Source organism: Coregonus lavaretus, assembly GCF_964263955.1.
Source record: "Coregonus lavaretus genome assembly, chromosome: 6".
In the NCBI taxonomy this organism is placed as follows: domain Eukaryota; kingdom Metazoa; phylum Chordata; class Actinopteri; order Salmoniformes; family Salmonidae; genus Coregonus; species Coregonus lavaretus.
The window spans coordinates 60608796-60625884 of NC_139993.1; the positions used below are offsets into that span (position 1 = coordinate 60608796).

At 41.0% G+C, this 17089-nt stretch overlaps 1 protein-coding gene and 3 long non-coding RNA genes across 4 annotated transcripts in view; all 4 read left to right on the forward strand.

Moving 5' to 3' along the window:
• The window catches only part of LOC311130648 (complement factor H-like), a 264401-nt gene that overhangs the window by 221389 nt on the left and 25923 nt on the right, over nucleotides 1-17089 (forward strand). The window lies entirely within an intron of this gene.
• On the forward strand, nucleotides 222-1152 carry LOC311130654. The gene is made up of 2 exons (XR_014613367.1): nucleotides 222-899; nucleotides 1111-1152. It is a non-coding gene; the product is annotated as an uncharacterized lncRNA (long non-coding RNA).
• LOC311130652 overlaps nucleotides 2959-17089 on the forward strand; it is a 34126-nt gene continuing 19995 nt past the window's right edge. The window contains exon 1 of the long non-coding RNA XR_014613365.1: nucleotides 2959-3063. This is a non-coding gene — a long non-coding RNA (uncharacterized lncRNA). The remainder of the gene's footprint in view (nucleotides 3064-17089) is intronic.
• On the forward strand, nucleotides 3070-15358 carry LOC311130659. The gene is made up of 3 exons (XR_014613373.1): nucleotides 3070-3824; nucleotides 12212-12675; nucleotides 13067-15358. It is a non-coding gene; the product is annotated as an uncharacterized lncRNA (long non-coding RNA).

Sequence of the window (17089 nt, forward strand, 5' to 3'; positions counted from 1 at the left end):
TAGGGCCTATGCGTTTAAACATGTGAAAGCAACAGTAAACATTTCAACAAGAGACAAAAAGCACTCTCCACTGGCGGGAGTTTGGAGAGTGCACATGAAGAGCCTCGCCACGGTAATAATTCATTTTATCAAGAAATTCCAAAATGCAAGCTTCGTAAGTAAATTATCAATTTCAAGCAATTGTTACATACCAAAATACCAGTAGGCCTATGTTAGTAATTGTTGCCCCATTGCTGGTGAGCTTTTTAATGTAAACAGTTAACATTCTTGATCACCAAACAATTTTTGGAGCTGCATATTTATTTATTGTGACAATCCTCTCTTCCTTCAATTTGACCTTTGCGCTGCATCCGATCCCATAGCTGTACAGCAAATCTGTTCGCTAGCTCAACATATATGTTGATTGACAGTTTGCTGGTCCAATCAGAGTGCCGATGTTGCGTTTCACTAGCCAATCTGTTGCAGGTTATTTCTGCAAGGGCGATGCTGCAGCTACTGTCTCTGGCTGCGTGTAGAGTAATCCACGTAGACTCTGTATCACAAAATGAGTGACAAAACATTACAAAACCTGGCCAGGTAATTTCAAGTCATCAGTCTCGAGTCTTGAGGCTCCAGGTCCAAATCAAGTCTCAAGTTAGTTTATTTTCTATGAAGTGGAGTCTCAAGTCATCAAATTTGTGGCTGGAGTCAGACTCGAGTCCAAGTCATGTGACTTAAATCCTCAACTCTGATGATTAATTATGTGAATGTGATAGGAGTTCCCCAAATCAACAGTATCATGAAGTATGGGCACAGGTTACAGTTTGAGTGCAGCAACCCTAGCCACGTTCTGAAGGAGTAATCAGAGGTCGTCTGCTCAACCAATGGACAGTGGAGTCACTCCTTTCCAATGTGTGATGGTAAATTGTATTTGTGTTGATTTAACACATTGGGAAAGTAATGGAACACAACCAAGTCATTTATTGTTTAAAGTAGATTTACAATGACCTCCAACACACACATAATTAAGCAAAATAAAGCATTTTGGAAAGGGTAGGAACGTTTTCTGGACTGCTATTCTTGCTGCATTTAATCAATAGTACTTTAATGACCACACTCATGTCTTCCTAGAGCTCAAGGATTTCTGTGGACCACCTCCACATCTCATTAACGGAGACACGATGGGCCATACCAGAGAACATTACAGAAACAGAGAATCAGTTAATTATGACTGCCAGTCTTACTACACCCTTAATAGCCCTTCATCCTACAAGACCTGACATAACATGATCTGGATAGGAGAGATGACCTGCCTGAGTAAGTTATCTCTCTGAAACAACGTTTGCCTGATTCATATCCAATCACTCGCTCACATCCCTATCCTATGCCCATGCTCACACCCATTCACTGATCATGGAGGATTGTTGGGATCAATTCCCTTTCAAAGCCCCCCTGTGATCTCTGACTAGCCAGGGGAGATAATAAGGGCCTAGGGATTGGAGTGAGGGTGAAAATTGGAACGGGGCCCAACTGTAATGCCACCTGATCTTCAGGACAGATTCACACACTGATTCCTGAACCATCTTCTCCTTTCAGAATCCGGGAGCCTTGTAACCTTATCCAGTTTGGGATGAACAGCTGATGAACACACAGAACATCCAATTAGCATTTTGGCCGGAAAATAAAAATACACTCTAGTTACCGCATGGGATCATATCACTGTTAAGTGTTCTGGTTACAGTAGAAGACTTAGTCCAGGTAGTGTTGGTTGTCGTCAGCAGTGTATAAATGGGGTCATGAACTTTCCTCATTGCCAATAGTGGCTTCAGCTTACGGGAAGAGATGGCCAGTGGCTTGTTGGACAAACATGTTAATGGATAACCACTGTCAATAGTTTTCTCAAATTATTATTATTAATTGTCTGAGTAAATATATGGTATTTCATGATTGTCCAACATTAAATAAAGTGCCACATATTTACTAATTTACTCTTTATTATTTTAATTGTTACATGGAATAATATTATTACCCAAACACACACACCACCAAACTTTCTCACATTAGTGGTGCTGGGAATGAAATTCTCAAAGTTCACTATAAAGACACATAAAGTATTATTTTACAATATCTTAGCAACCAGACAATAATTATTAAAATATTCCTGTGATGTTCAACTGCATCATCATCAGGTAGTGCCTTGATGATGTGTTCATTGCTGTTGTTTGCATCCTGATCATTTAAGCAGGAATATTGTCCTTCAATTCTCATATGCAAGAAAACATTTAATGTAATGTTTTACGTATGGTTCGTCAAGTTGGTAGGCTAATATAGGGGTAAGGTAAGCCATGGCAGTACTAGCATATTCCCAAGGTGAAGGAATTGATTTTGGCCCTCCCCTTTTGCCCCTGGAAAACATGGCTTGACGGGAAAAGGTGGCAATGGCTTGCTGGTACAAACATTAGCTATGTCAATAGACAGTGAACAAGGTTTATGTAAGGGTTATGTTAGTACAGTTTTTGTGTTTGAATAATGACAAAATGTTTCAATTTAGATTATCCACATTCTAACTATGTGATACCTGTAGAACTCAATGTCTGTCTAGCTCTTAACCTAAGCACATCAGATTACTGTAGAAATGTCTCTATCTTATGCAGCTGAACAATAGTGGAAAAAGTTATTTATGCTGATATCTAGTATAGTGGTCTTAAAAATACTACAAATTAAATTCATTCAAATTAAAATGAGTTGTGTTTTGACCTATTATTAATAGACTGAACCAACGCAGTTCCTCCATTGAACATTTTCACAAGAACTGTGTTTTTACCGCAGTGCGGGTTTGATTGAATTCTATATATTGCAGTATTCCAGTATTTTGGGTCAATCCCCCTGGACAGTGGTTCTCTTCAGTGCTCCCTGGGGGCTGGAACTCTGTAGACAATCATTAACTTTGGGATAGACACTGTTTATTTAAGGTCTACTCCTTCCATTTTTACTGCATCTACCATTTGATCAACATGAAATCATCTCTGACTCTGCTGTGTCTGGTGGTATGGGTGAATGTGGATGCTTCATCAGCTCAGACTGGTAAGGATGTGTTTTCCTTCACTTTCTCACATGCTTGTAGTGACCACATTGGGTTAGTATCCACCAATTACTCTGTAAGACACTGACTAGACTGTACAAAGTGGGTAAACATAACTGATGCGTTTGCTTTGCTACGTTTAGCTACTACTGTACATCATCATAGGGAAACAACACATTACTCTTCTGAAACGCTGGGAAAGTGACGTCCATTTCTGCTATCAATTCCATATTCACGTTTCATGTTTTTGACAGGACTTCAAGAATATATAATCACATTTATAAAAATGTGGTCATTTGACCCATATGGTCCCTCTTTAAATGATGTGCAGCTTATAAAGGCGTCATAAAACATTCATAAACACTACAAAATTGTGTCACAAATCATCTATAACTGTATGTCATGCTCTATAAAGGGTTCATAAATGTGGCATAACTCTGTGACATAACCATCCATGTAAAATGTGACATAACCCACCAATATGACATAAACCTGTGCTTTATAAAGAGTGGCATAAGCACAGCTTAATAAAGGCTTATAAATCATATTAAATTGAGGCTTCACAAAGCATTTATAACCTTGCCATGCATCTTGGTAGATTATTGCAATGCCAGGATAGTGGGTTTAATTCCCGGGACCACCCATACTTAAAAATGTATGCACGCATGACTGTAAATTGCTTTGGATAAAAGCGTCTACTAAATGGCATATATTATATTACTCTAAAACATTTCTAGGATGGCCCAACCTCTTTACCTCTTGGGTGTGTCGTATATGATGAATGGTGGCAATTATTGCTTGTCAACAAAGAGTTCGCCATGCTGCATCGTGTTAGAGGCTTTTATTAAAATCACGAATTTACAGCATAGATACAGACTCGCGATGTCCGGAGAACGGCTCCCCAGATTGATATGGCCGTTCTGCCGTCTCATCGTTTAACCCCTATTTATAAACAATGCAAAGGGAGGGGCTACTCCCTTCTTCTGGCCAATCACCAGTCTCCCCTCGGGCGTCACCCTCCAAGCGGCACATTTCAAATAACATCATAAAACCTCCCCCCTCTGGCCTGAACAACCAACATTCCATTTCGTCATGAAAAACATTTAACAAAGGCATAATCTTCAGATACGATATTCCCCCCTTTCGAGACGAAATAAACGTCTCGAAAACAAACAGAATAAGATTATGACTATTAACTATTTATCTCATTGAATATTCTTAACCTTAAACCCAAAAACATTCTCCTCTAGAGTGTAAATACCTTTCTTATGAAATATGAATAACTGTTGATGAAATGTTAACACATTACTATGAATTTATGAATAAATCTTTATGAAGTGTGAACACATTACTATGAATTATGAATAAATCTTTATGGAGTGTGAGAGCGAAAAACTGTCCAGCAGCCATCCATCCATATCAATCAAGACAGTAAAATTCTCTCACGGTCCCTCTGCCCCAGGCAACCACCGTCGGTACTCCAGATAACCTCATTAACCATGTAAATGCATTTGAAACTATGATGTAATTAAATACCCATGTAAACAAAATCCTATCCATAAATATCCACTCTCAGGCTGGTCAACCCATAGGACCTGAAAGGGAATCTCTCCCTGCTTAAACCTTCTGTCCCTAAACCCCATCGAAATAAACAAAAGCATCTAAGATCCTCATCTGCATTCAATAACATCAAACATTATTCTACTAAAATCAATACCTAAGAATATGACACAATTATGTATTACACATGTCTATATTTCATTGCCAACACTGGAATGTAGTCCACTACACTTCCTCTCCCTGTAGTGTCCTCTTCCAATGAACTTGTTGATGATGGAATCAGCCACACCCTCCTTGTTTCATCTCCTCCAGTCATATTGTCCCTTCATATTGTCTTTGTTTGAGCATTCCAATCTCCACATGTTCTCCCAAATGCTTCTGGAATGACAAGAAAATAAACGACCAAACAGTATCTTTTGCAAAACAACATTTTGAAATTAAACCTCAACATCAATTTAAGAATATAAAAATGACCTATAAATGATGTATGACTCACATTAACCTATCCCCCCCTTGATTCATAAATCATACTAAAATCATACTAAAAAAATGTTTTCCTTGAAACAACAAAAATAAAATGATCAAATAATCAAAAAGGATATTTATCCATTCAGTAGTCCATCTAGACCCCCTCGTCCGTCTTCGTCCAGATCCGGAACAGTCAACACCGGCATCATTCTCCAACCTATTTCAATCTCATAACTTTCTCAAAAGTCAGTACAAACATCACACAGTGTTATCAAAGCTTAAACTAGAATCTGACCCATCACTGCCCCTACTGGCCTAATTGATCTTGCAACCAAATTTTCTCAGATCTCCCAAACACATCCCTTATAATCTTCAAAGCATCTATAACACTTGTGATATTATCGGAACTATCTGGGATTAAAGTATAACAATCATCCCCCGTCAGATTCATAGCCAAACATAAGCCACCTTGTCTTGCCAAAATATAATCAAGAGCCATGTCATGTTTCAACAGCGTCAGTCGGTGACTTTTTTGAGTATTAGACAGAAGGTGAAACCCTCTTATTGTTTCATTCGCAAACCCCTGCAAAGTATACGTAATATTATCAATATGATCTGCTAGAAATGTTACACCATACCATGGAAAAAGACCAAGTCCCCACTTCTCTCCCAGACTTATTCTCCAATGGTAGGCTTGAAGACTATGACATGTCGCCATGTCACCCTATTTTGAACTCTAATTTCAAATTTCTGTGTTGGTACCACTCCTCTTTTAATGGTAAAAACCTCATATGGAAGCTTAAACGTTGACCTGTAACAACATCCTATCCCCCATAGGGTAAGAATATACTCTATCATCACAAACCCACCAAATATCTCTAAAATTCCCATAGTCACATTGTCAGTCAAAAGCTAATCTTTTAACCATCAAAGTCCTGCTCTTCTTACTACCTGATATATAAAAAGTAACCTATTATTTGTCATTACTACCCTTAAGGTCATACTTATCCAAGGTTATCATATAACATCACACTCTGATCTTCCCATAAACATACCCCTTACCTCATATGTTTTATTAGAACAAAAACAACTTTTATCCCTCAATATTTCACCTGAATACTTCAGAGTTTGCAATTACCTAATTTTACTTTCCCTCTAACCAATGCCCATAGGGTAATCCCTTCACCCAAGAACACTTAAACCCTACTGGTCTGACAACTACATTATTTTATCTGTCAATGACTGTTGCCGATACCACAGTCATGACAAAGCATAACCCTGACCCACACCTGCCAGAGGCCGCGCGACCGTCTAACACGTCTTGGGCTGGCATCCCCAACAGACATCAACCCTCAAGATTCCTCACTGATTCTTACAGAATGAGTTAATCTATCTCTAATTTTCACAACAGAGGAACGAGCAGTACTGATCAGATACCCCCCCCCCCTCTGTCATCAAAATCAAAAGACCCCATCCTGCAGCTTCCATGATGAATCTCTATTCTCCATTTCAGATTAATCTATATTGTTTCTATCTGCTCTCCTATTTTAATCCTATTCGTACTATCATTGGCAGCCCTCTCCATCCGTAACATAAACTCCTGAGTCATTAATTTCTTTCCAAAGTTACCATTAACGTCGTTGATTTAGTTGATGAATTAAAACCCTTAATTCCTTCTAATGGAAAAGCTACCCATATCCTATGTGTATTATTCACTGTTGGAGTGACTACTGTAATAAACTTATCCTTAACTCCCTCTGTGACTGTGGAAACTTCTACAGACTTCAAATCTTCCATTATAGGCATCACCTTACAAATTACATAGCCCTTTAACCCATAATTCTTAACCGGAACAACTTCTAATGCTTGCACTAGATAAGTACACATATATTCTCCCTAACCTTTCTCTATAATATTACGCAACATAAGTGAACAGTCACTCCTAACCCTCTTCTAAACTATACCTCCTTTTACTCCTGGTCCTGATAACAATACTTATTCTCCATAATTATCTCTCCATATGAGAGAAACGTCCCCATCCAAAACCCTAATAAGTATTTTTCCCCCTAAAATTGGTGCTGTATTGGTTCCCTTATAATCAAATGCAATATATTTATGACTTTAATACCTATCAATGTTGAAAGAGTTAAATTGCTTCTCCCTGTTGTTCTAATAGACTGAAGTGTTAATGTCCTTATTTACTCCTAGTTTTCCCAAAGCTCTGAACTCTTTACTTGTACTTCCATCCATCACCACTAGTGTCACTTTTTCCCCCTTTCAGTTCTACCTCTAAACTTTAAACCTTCTGATTATAACAAAAGGTACCCACAATTACCTTGATCTTCCTATTCTAAAGTGTCATTCATTACTGTTCTCTCTCTCTCTCTTACTACTAACATTAAAACTTAGCTTACTGTCTCAGAGTTCCTTCAACCCTAATCTACTCCTAACTTATTTTAATCTAATCTTTTCTCTCATAACATTTAAAACCTTTTCCCCTGATTTATTGACAAAATCTCTTACCACCAAATTTTTGGAATATGTGATTGGGAAAGTTTCCCACCTGCTTCTGACTCATTACACACAGACTTGGCAAACGACTAAACACCTTTTAGCCTAGCCTGAAATCCCTTAGTGTAAGAATGTACCCCAGAATAATAATCACCCCTTTGAACTTTTCAGACAGATTGTCTAATAGGCAATCTAATAAATTATCATCCCTCCTATGATATTATCTTTTTAAGCAAATGATTCCCAAAAACCCTACTTTTTTAAAATATTCTACCAGACAGTCAGTCGTCTAGTGTGCATCTTATTGTACGCTTCAATTCTCTTCCCAACACTACAATAACAGTATCTTCTAATATTAGTACTTTAAGAGTAATTAACCGTTTTACTACCTCAAATCCCTATCCTAATTCGTTATCAATTAGTGAGATGTTTAACCTCTTTAGGCCTAAACCCAAATAAGTTTTCCCCTATTCACTATCCCTTCTAATTGTCAGTTGTTTCAACTGTTAGCTATTTCCTCTTCTTCTCTAATCGATGCTCTCCGCAATGCACCCCCCTTCATCTCTTCTAGAACAGGTGATCTTTTTCTCCTTCATCTTCCTCTGTTGTTTTCTCCTGTTCTTGGGATTCTCTCAGCCGTTTTCTTGGTCCTGTTCCTTCTCGTCGTTAACATATATGAATTCTTCAAAAGGTTATCTTCTAAGTTCTGTTCTTGAAATATCATCTTCTTACCAGTGACCTTTCCTTTGGCCTCACTGTATTATTCTTCTCCTTAAATTCTTGAGGTCTTCATCCAGTCGTGTTACTTCTTCCACTTCTCCATTTCTTCTTTGCTCTTGTACCTTCAACTTTCATCAGAGATCAAATCTCTAGTATCCATTTCTTCTTTCCTCTCTTGCCACTTCCCTCTGATCACAGAGTCACCTCCACCCATGACCTCTCATCAATCACTCTCATCGTCATCATCCTCATCTCCTTAAGTTCCCAGACATCTCGGTTTTCCTCCCTTCTGGAGTTTTGAATTCATCTTCATCGTCGTTTCTGCTCGTATTCGTCTTCATCTCTGATGCCATAATCACCCTGCTGGATGATGTCTTTCTGCTGAATCCATATGTGAGAAAGGTGTACTAACTTCTGCCATTAGTCTCTCCTAACACTACTCTAACCCTACTTTGATTAAAAAATGACTATTTTAATCAATTTTCCCCTATATCAAGCCCTTTATATTCCTTTATTGTGAACTATCCTATTTTAGACTATATAAGTTATATAGGCTTCCCCCCTTAAATTATTAATATAACCCTAACAACTCCAAATAAATCCTGAATAATTAACCCCAATTCCTATTCCTATGTCACCACTATCAATTAGTGTTGGCTATCTTACCACAACCCATCAAATGCAAGTAAATGCAAGTTAGTCATCTTCAGACTAAAATACCCATAAACAAAGCCTTTAACCCCTTGCTCTATAACCCCTAATTATCATAAATTTACAGAAGAATCCTCAATCCATCCTGGATTCCCAACACATCTGTAATTAAATCCCAGTGATACACAGCTTCCAAAATGCAATTTTTAATGAAATAGTATTTGCCAAGCCCATGTAAAATTGTCATAACATCACATATTCTGTAACAGTAACCTTTTTATGACTTGATCCTCTGCCGCGTCACGTGATCACTTCCTGTATCTCCTCGCTCCCCCTCTCTCCTGTCTCTCATGACAAGGGACAAAGACACAAGAACAGCTTTTAATAGTTAATGCCATCACTGAGTATTTCCAACCATTCAATATTCATTCGTTCTACATTATTCACTCTAAGACTAAACTCAGAACTAAATAGATCGCTCAAAAACCTTTTTTTTTTATTTTAATCCGTTATTTAATTATTTAATTAAATCTATTATAATCCGTTATCCTATATTTAATTTATAAATTAAATAGGCTACAAAACAAGTTTCATCTTTAACCAATCGCAGTTTAAACTAGAATCATCGTGTTAAAATCTCTTTATGCGTATTTGTTCCGTCGTCTGTGTTCCTCTGTCTCCCCCTGCAGTTTAACCAATGTGTTGTTTTGCAGAATCCCACGCATGCGCAAATATCATTTATTACATAGATCGCTCCAAAACATTTCATTTAATTTTAATCGTCTTTTAATTTAATTAATTATACTCCGTCAACATATATTTGATTTATAACTTTACTACATCTCGCCAAATAGTTTCCCGTTCGAACAACAGCCGTTTAACACCTAAGAGATTTTTCCCCAAAATCTCTCTTATTCTGTGACTATTATCCCTTCCGACCCCCCACATGGGACCTATGACCCTTACCCATAATGCCGTGCTTTGTAGGCTTAGCACATAACCACATGTTGTAGTTTTTAGCCCCGTAAAATCACGCATGCGCAAATATCATTTTAACTTCATAATTGAGTCTCAGCATCCCCTCATGGTGCCGTAAAACAAAACGTTCCCTAATCTCGTGCCATAAACTCCAACTCCCACGTTTGGTACTGTAGTGTCGCAAAATTAAACGCATGCGCATACCCATTCCTCAATACAATTTCACCGTGGAAGGAAGATTCTCTACTCTCTCTCCCCAAACATAATAACAGTCCAGCTGTAATTCCCCATTTCCCCCTTATAGTCAAACAACATTTACCAGCGCTCACAAAACATATAACCTGACTTACAAACACATAAACAAGTTTAAGAGACTTTCACCCGTCGCAACGGAATCTCTAAGGATACGTTAGCATGTAGCACGCAACACAATTAAATCAAATCAAATCAAATTTTATTGGTCACATGCGCCGAATACAACAGGTGCAGACATTACAGTGAAATGCTTACTTACAGCCCTTAACCAACAGTGCATTTATTTTAAACAAAAAAGTAAGAATAAAACAACAACAAAAAAGTGTTGAGAAAAAAAGAGCAGAAGTAAAAAATAAAGTGACAGTAGGGAGGCTATATATACAATAGAATAAAGTGACAGTAGGGAGGCTATATATACAGGGGGGTACCGTTGCATAGTCAATGTGCGGGGGCACCGGCCAGTTGAGGCAGTTGAGGCAATATGTACATGTGGGTAGAGTTAAAGTGACTATGCATAAATACTTAACAGAGTAGCAGCAGCGTAAAAAGGATGGGGTGGGGGGGCAGTGCAAATAGTCCGGGTAGCCATGATTAGCTGTTCAGGAGTCTTATGGCTTGGGGGTAGAAGCTGTTGAGAAGTCTTTTGGACCTAGACTTGGCACTCCGGTACCGCTTGCCGTGCGGTAGCAGAGAGAACAGTCTATGACTAGGGTGACTGGAGTCTTTGACAATTTTGAGGGCCTTCCTCTGACACCGCCTGGTATAGAGGTCCTGGATGGCAGGGAGCTTTGCCCCAGTGATGTACTGGGCCGTACGCACTACCCTCTGTAGTGCCTTGCGGTCAGAGGCCAAGCAGTTGCCATACCAGGCGGTGATGCATGTAGCATTAGCATTTAGCTTAGCCTAAGGTACACTATAGCATGATTCACACTTTAGCCTTACAAAAATTAGCCTGAGCAACGATGTACCACGTGGCCCAAAACAATCCAGCCTTAGCTTCAGCCTCTAGCCAAATGCAGCCTACTACACAAATCAATATCCTGCACCGTTGCCAAATAAATAATCGTCCAATTCTCCCCGTCTAACTTTATGCTGCCTTGAAAGATGAATCTCATATCAAGAGGTTACCCCCAACCAATTTCCCGTCGACCAGAGGAGGAGTATAACATAGCTACAACCATTCACTTCATAATTCCCGCTTAAGGAATCAACCTGACTCAGTCTAACTAAGCCCTGGATTTCTGGCCCACTCCTGCGAGTCGCCCCGTTTTGAGGTCTTTCCAGATTAACGGTGCCCTAAAAATGCATACGTATCCCAACATTAATTGCCAATCCATTGTCACCCGTTACCAATGAAATATAAAGTTCTACCGTTCCTTTTGCTCTAAATTTGCCATTGTCACCCGTTACCAATGAAATAAATTTTAGCAGACTCTAGTCGACCAGCAACAACGCCACCTGAGGCCAGGTTATAATGGAACATCTCTTCAATGTACACAAGTCATATCCAATCTAACAAACTCCGAAGCGGTAAGAACACTCACCCTTTTTTTTCCGGCCATGCTTCAGAGAGAGTTAGGCCGGCGGTTGACTGAAACAAGGAAGAGACGCAAAACCAGCCCCACGTTGGGCGCCATTATGTCGTATATGATGAATGGTGGCAATTATTGCTTGTCAACAAAGAGTTCGCCATGCTGCATCGTGTTAGAGGCTTTTATTAAAATCACGAATTTACAGCATAGATACAGACTCGCGATGTCCGGAGAACGGCTCCCCAGATTGATATGGCCGTTCTGCCGTCTCATCGTTTAACCCCTATTTATAAACAATGCAAAGGGAGGGGCTACTCCCTTCTTCTGGCCAATCACCAGTCTCCCCTCGGGCGTCACCCTCCAAGCGGCACATTTCAAATAACATCATAAAACCTCCCCCCTCTGGCCTGAACAACCAACATTCCATTTCGTCATGAAAAACATTTAACAAAGGCATAATCTTCAGATACGATAGGTGCATATCCAATATTGGACCTGACCTCAACTTTCCCCAAAATGCTGTGCTGCTGGATGAAACACGCTCTAATGTGTAGTCATGCAAAGAAAAAAACATTGGTAGTGCCTTTTCAAATCCGTTTATTTACATTTTTATTCTGTTTTCTAATTTTTTTGCTTTTCCAAGTTTCGGATTTCCCAATTTTTTTCCGTTTCCCTCAATTTTTTTCACTCTTTTTTAATAGAAAAACAACAACATTGGATTTTCTGTGTTCACAACAATGCTTAAATCACATCAGGGGACCACTTTTGAGGTCTGGGAAAAATCTATGAAACATAGATTTGTTTGTGTAGTTAGCCTTTAATTCAGTAAACATGCACTGTTGTTTGGTTAGCGGTGTTTCTGTAACGCAGTAAGAGCACATGTGATGCAGTTCAAAAATCAAATGCCCACTTGTGGTGCCACTGGACAGTGAAAAACAAGTAAGTTAACATTTTTTTATTGTAATTTACATTTGTTTGTAGGTGTTAAGTGTTGAGTTAGATTACATAGCTACCTCAATTGTTATTTCAAAAAGTTTCGGTTACTTCACAGCAATTGCTAGCTAGCTAACGTTAGATACTTAGCTAATATTAGCAGCATAAGCTAGCTAGCAGGCTCAGTTAAAAACAATCCCCCTAGATACAGCCACATCTCATAGTCACATCATGAAATGTGTAAATGAAAGAAGAATATAATTATACAAATCAAATAGAGTTTCCCATCTCCCCATTTAGAGTATATCTTGTGCAGCACAGAAATGCCCTCATCCAGATTGTATGACAAAGGCATTTCCTAACAGACCTGCTAAATTTCTTGGTTGTTACTTTTAAGGTTGGAACCAACATCCAGTACCTCCAGCAGGCAGAGAGGCAAGAACCATTCGTCCGCCAGCTCAGGGACAAGCTACACTATTCACAGCCCTGTGTAATATTCAATGTAATTGCATTGCTGGACGTTTTTTAAACTGAATGTATTTGTATTGTTTTAAAAATTTAAATATTAAAGGAAAAGTATGGTTTAAACTTGTCTAGAATGGCGCCGGAGGAGATGGCTGCCGTTTTACGGGCTCCTAACCAATTGTGCTATTTTGTGTGTTTTTTCACATTGTTTGTAACTTATTTTTGTACATAAAGTTTTTGCCACCGTCTCTTATGACCGAAAATAGCTTCTCGATATCAGAACAGCGATTACTCACCTCGACCTGGACGAAGATTTTTTCTTTAACGAGTCGGACGCAAATTACTTACTAGAGATACGGGACCAGGCCCAAATCCCCGTCATTTGCATGAAGAGAAGATGCAGATACAGGGGATGCAGGTCGGGGTGCCTTGTGAGAATTCGCCGGCGAGTGGGCCTCTACCATCTGTCCTATTGGTCAATGTGCAATCATTGGAGAATAAACTGGATGAACTCCGTTCAAGACTATCCTACCAACGCGACATTATAAACTGTAATATCTTATGTTTCACCGAGTCGTGGCTGAACGACGACATGGATAATATACAGTTAAATGGTTTTTCTGTGCATCGGCAAGACAGAACAGCTGCCTCCGGTAAGACAAGGGGTGGCGGTCTGTGTCTATTTGCCAATAACAGCTGGTGATGAAATCAAATATTAAGGAAGTCTCAAGGTTTTGCACGCCTGAGGTAGAGTATCTCATGATAAGCTGTAGACCACACTATTTACCAAGAGAGTTTTCACCTATATTTTTCGTAGCTGTCTATTTACCACCACAAACCGATGCTGGCACTAAGACCGCACTCAACAAGCTGTATAAAGCCATAAGCAAACAAGAAAATGCTCATCCAGAGGTGGCGCTCCTAATACAGGGAAACTTAAATCCGTTTTAACTCATTTCTACCAGCATGTTACATGTGCTACAAGAAAAAAACTCTAGACCACCTTTACTCCACACACAGAGATGCGTACAAAGCTCTCCCTCGCCCTCCGTTTGGCAAATCTGACCATAATTCTATCCTCCAAGCAAAAACTAAAGCAGGAAGTACCAGTGACTCGCTTAATACGGAAGTGGTCAGATGACGCAGATGCTAAGCTACAGGACTGTTTTGCTAGCACAGACTGAAATATGTTACGGGACTCATCCGATGGCATTGAGGAGTATACCACATCAGTCACCGGCTTCATCAATAAGTGCATCGATGACGTTGTCCCCACAGTTACCGTACGTACATATTCCGACCAGAAGCCATGGATTACAGGCAACATCGGCACTGAGCTAAAGTGTAGAGCTGCCGCTTCCAAGGAGCGGGACTCTAACCCGGACTCTTATAAGAAATCCTGCTATGCCCCCAAACGAACCATCAAACAGGTCAAGCGTACAGTGGGGAAAGAAAGTATTTAGTCAGCCACCAATTGTGCAAGTTCTCCCACTTAAAAAGATGAGAGAGGCCTGTAATTTTCATCATAGGTACACGTTGTAAGGGATCGGGGGTTGGCTGGGTCTAGGCAGAGTCTGACACTTCCCCGATCTACAGAGAGGGGGAGTCATCAGACTCGATCTGGTTCACCTGAGTTCTGAGCACACCTGTCAGTAATTAGTGTAGGATATAAGATGTGCTCAGAAGTTCAGTCGGTGCGAGGTATTGTTCCATTGTGACTTGCTAAGTTTGTTGTTTTTGATTACCCGTGTATCCGACCTGTGCCTTGTTGTTTGACTCCCCGTATTGCTTAATCCTCTGCTTGTCTACCCCAGTGATTACCGTCCTCTGATCCTGTGTCTGTGACCTCGACAACGACTAGCCCGCTCCCTTGGTACCTCTGCCTGTCTCTGCCTGGCCCGGTTTTGACCACAGCCCGCCCGACCACGATTAAGCTATTCCCTTGTCTGTACTATAATAAAGCATCGCTATTCTGCGATTAGATCTTACCACTCTGTCCGAGTATTCATTACAGAATACCTCGCCAATACCATGGATCCAGCGGAATTACAGAGGCGATGGGAGATACAGGAGAAACGGATGGATGAACTCCTGCAACTACTCAACGCTGGTGCGGCTGAGGGCACCACCCCAAGCACGGTCAGTCCTCGTCATGCACCTCCGATTTCTCTACCGACAAGGTACGACGGGGAACCTGGCAAATGTCAGGGGTTTCTACTCCAGACGTCCCTGTATATGTCGTATAATCGTACTATGTTTCCCGATGACCATAGCAGGGTGGATTTCATGATTTCTCTGCTAACGGGAAGAGCACTGGATTGGGCTACTGCGCTTTGGGCAGCTGAGGTCCCCGAGTTGAATGCGGAAGTTCAGTTCAAAAGACTGTTCCAAGAGGTGTTCGACCACCCAGTATCTGGGCGTAGTGTGGGAGACCAACTATGCGAACTTCAGCAGGGCCGTCGCACAGTAGCCGACTACGCTTTGGAGTTCCGTACTATAGCAGCCGGTAGCGGATGGAGCGAGACTGCTTTGCTCACCGTTTTCCGAAGAGGGCTGCGCTAAGACGTACAGACTGAGTTGGCTTGTCGAGGAGATATCACTCTGCTACATGAGTTTATCAAAATAGCCATCTCTATTGATAATCTGATAGTGCATCATAAGGTATCCACAGTCCGGGAGCCCTCGGTCACTGGTCCTACGCAATCGACAGAGCGGAGGAGAGAATCTGAGGAGGAACCTATGCAACTGGGACGGTCACCCCTACAAGATTCGGTGAGACAACAACGTCGGCAAGACGGACTATGCCTGTATTGTGGTCAGTCGGGTCATTTCGTTCGTCAATGTCCGGTACGCCCAAACCGTAACCCAGGATATCGCCTCGGAACTGCCAAACCGGTGAGTGAGACTCAAGTGTTCAACATTACATCTAAACAAATGTATGTGCCAGTTACCTTATCGGTCGGAGAGAAAGTGCGCAGGTTGGAGGGTCTTATTGATTCCGGAGTGACTGCCAGTTTTCTGGATATGGGTCTCGCTGAGGAATTGGGAGTTCAACTTATCCCAATTCAACCTCCCCTGCGAGTCAACACGCTAGACGGTGAGCCCATGGGCACTGGGTTCATTACGCACCGTACTGAGGTAATCAAGTTACAAGTGGGCTCCATACACCATGAGGACATCATTTTGTTCGTCATCTCCGCTCCACGGGAGCCGCTAGTTCTCGGCCATCCCTGGCTCGTCACCCATGATCCGGTCATCTCCTGGAAATCTGGCGATATCACCGCTTGGAGTGAGGTATGTAGGGCAGAGTGCCTCAAGTTACCTTGCAAAATGTCTACTGTGGAGGATGCGCAGGGTGCGGTGTCTACTGTTGTTCCAACAGAATACCAGGATTACGCGCAGGTGTTCTCCAAGGAGAGGGCTACCGTATTACCACCTCATCGGGCCTGGGACTGTGCGATTGATCTGCTATCCGGGGCTACACCTCCTCGTGGAAGAATCTACCCGTTATCACAGCCGGAACGAGAATCGATGAGCAAGTATATTGATGAGCCGCTACAGCAAGGGGCCATTCGCCCATCTACGTCTCCCGCCGCATCCAGTTTTTTCTTCGTGAAGAAAAAGGATGGCGGACTGCGTCCTTGTATAGGCTATTGAGGGTTGAACGATATTACCATAAAAAATCGTTACCCTCTTCCTTTGATCCCAGCAGCCCTCGAGCAGGTGGGGCAGGCCTCTATCTACAGTAAACTTGACCTCAGGAGTGCGTACAATCTGGTGCGCATTAGAGAAGGGGATGAATGGAAGACCGCCATCATCACACATCGAGGACACTATGAATATTGTGTCATGCCCTATGGACTTACCAACGCGCCCTCAGTATTCCAGGCGTTCATGAATGACATTTTCAGGGACATGATTGATCGCTTTGTGATAGTGTACATTGATGACATCC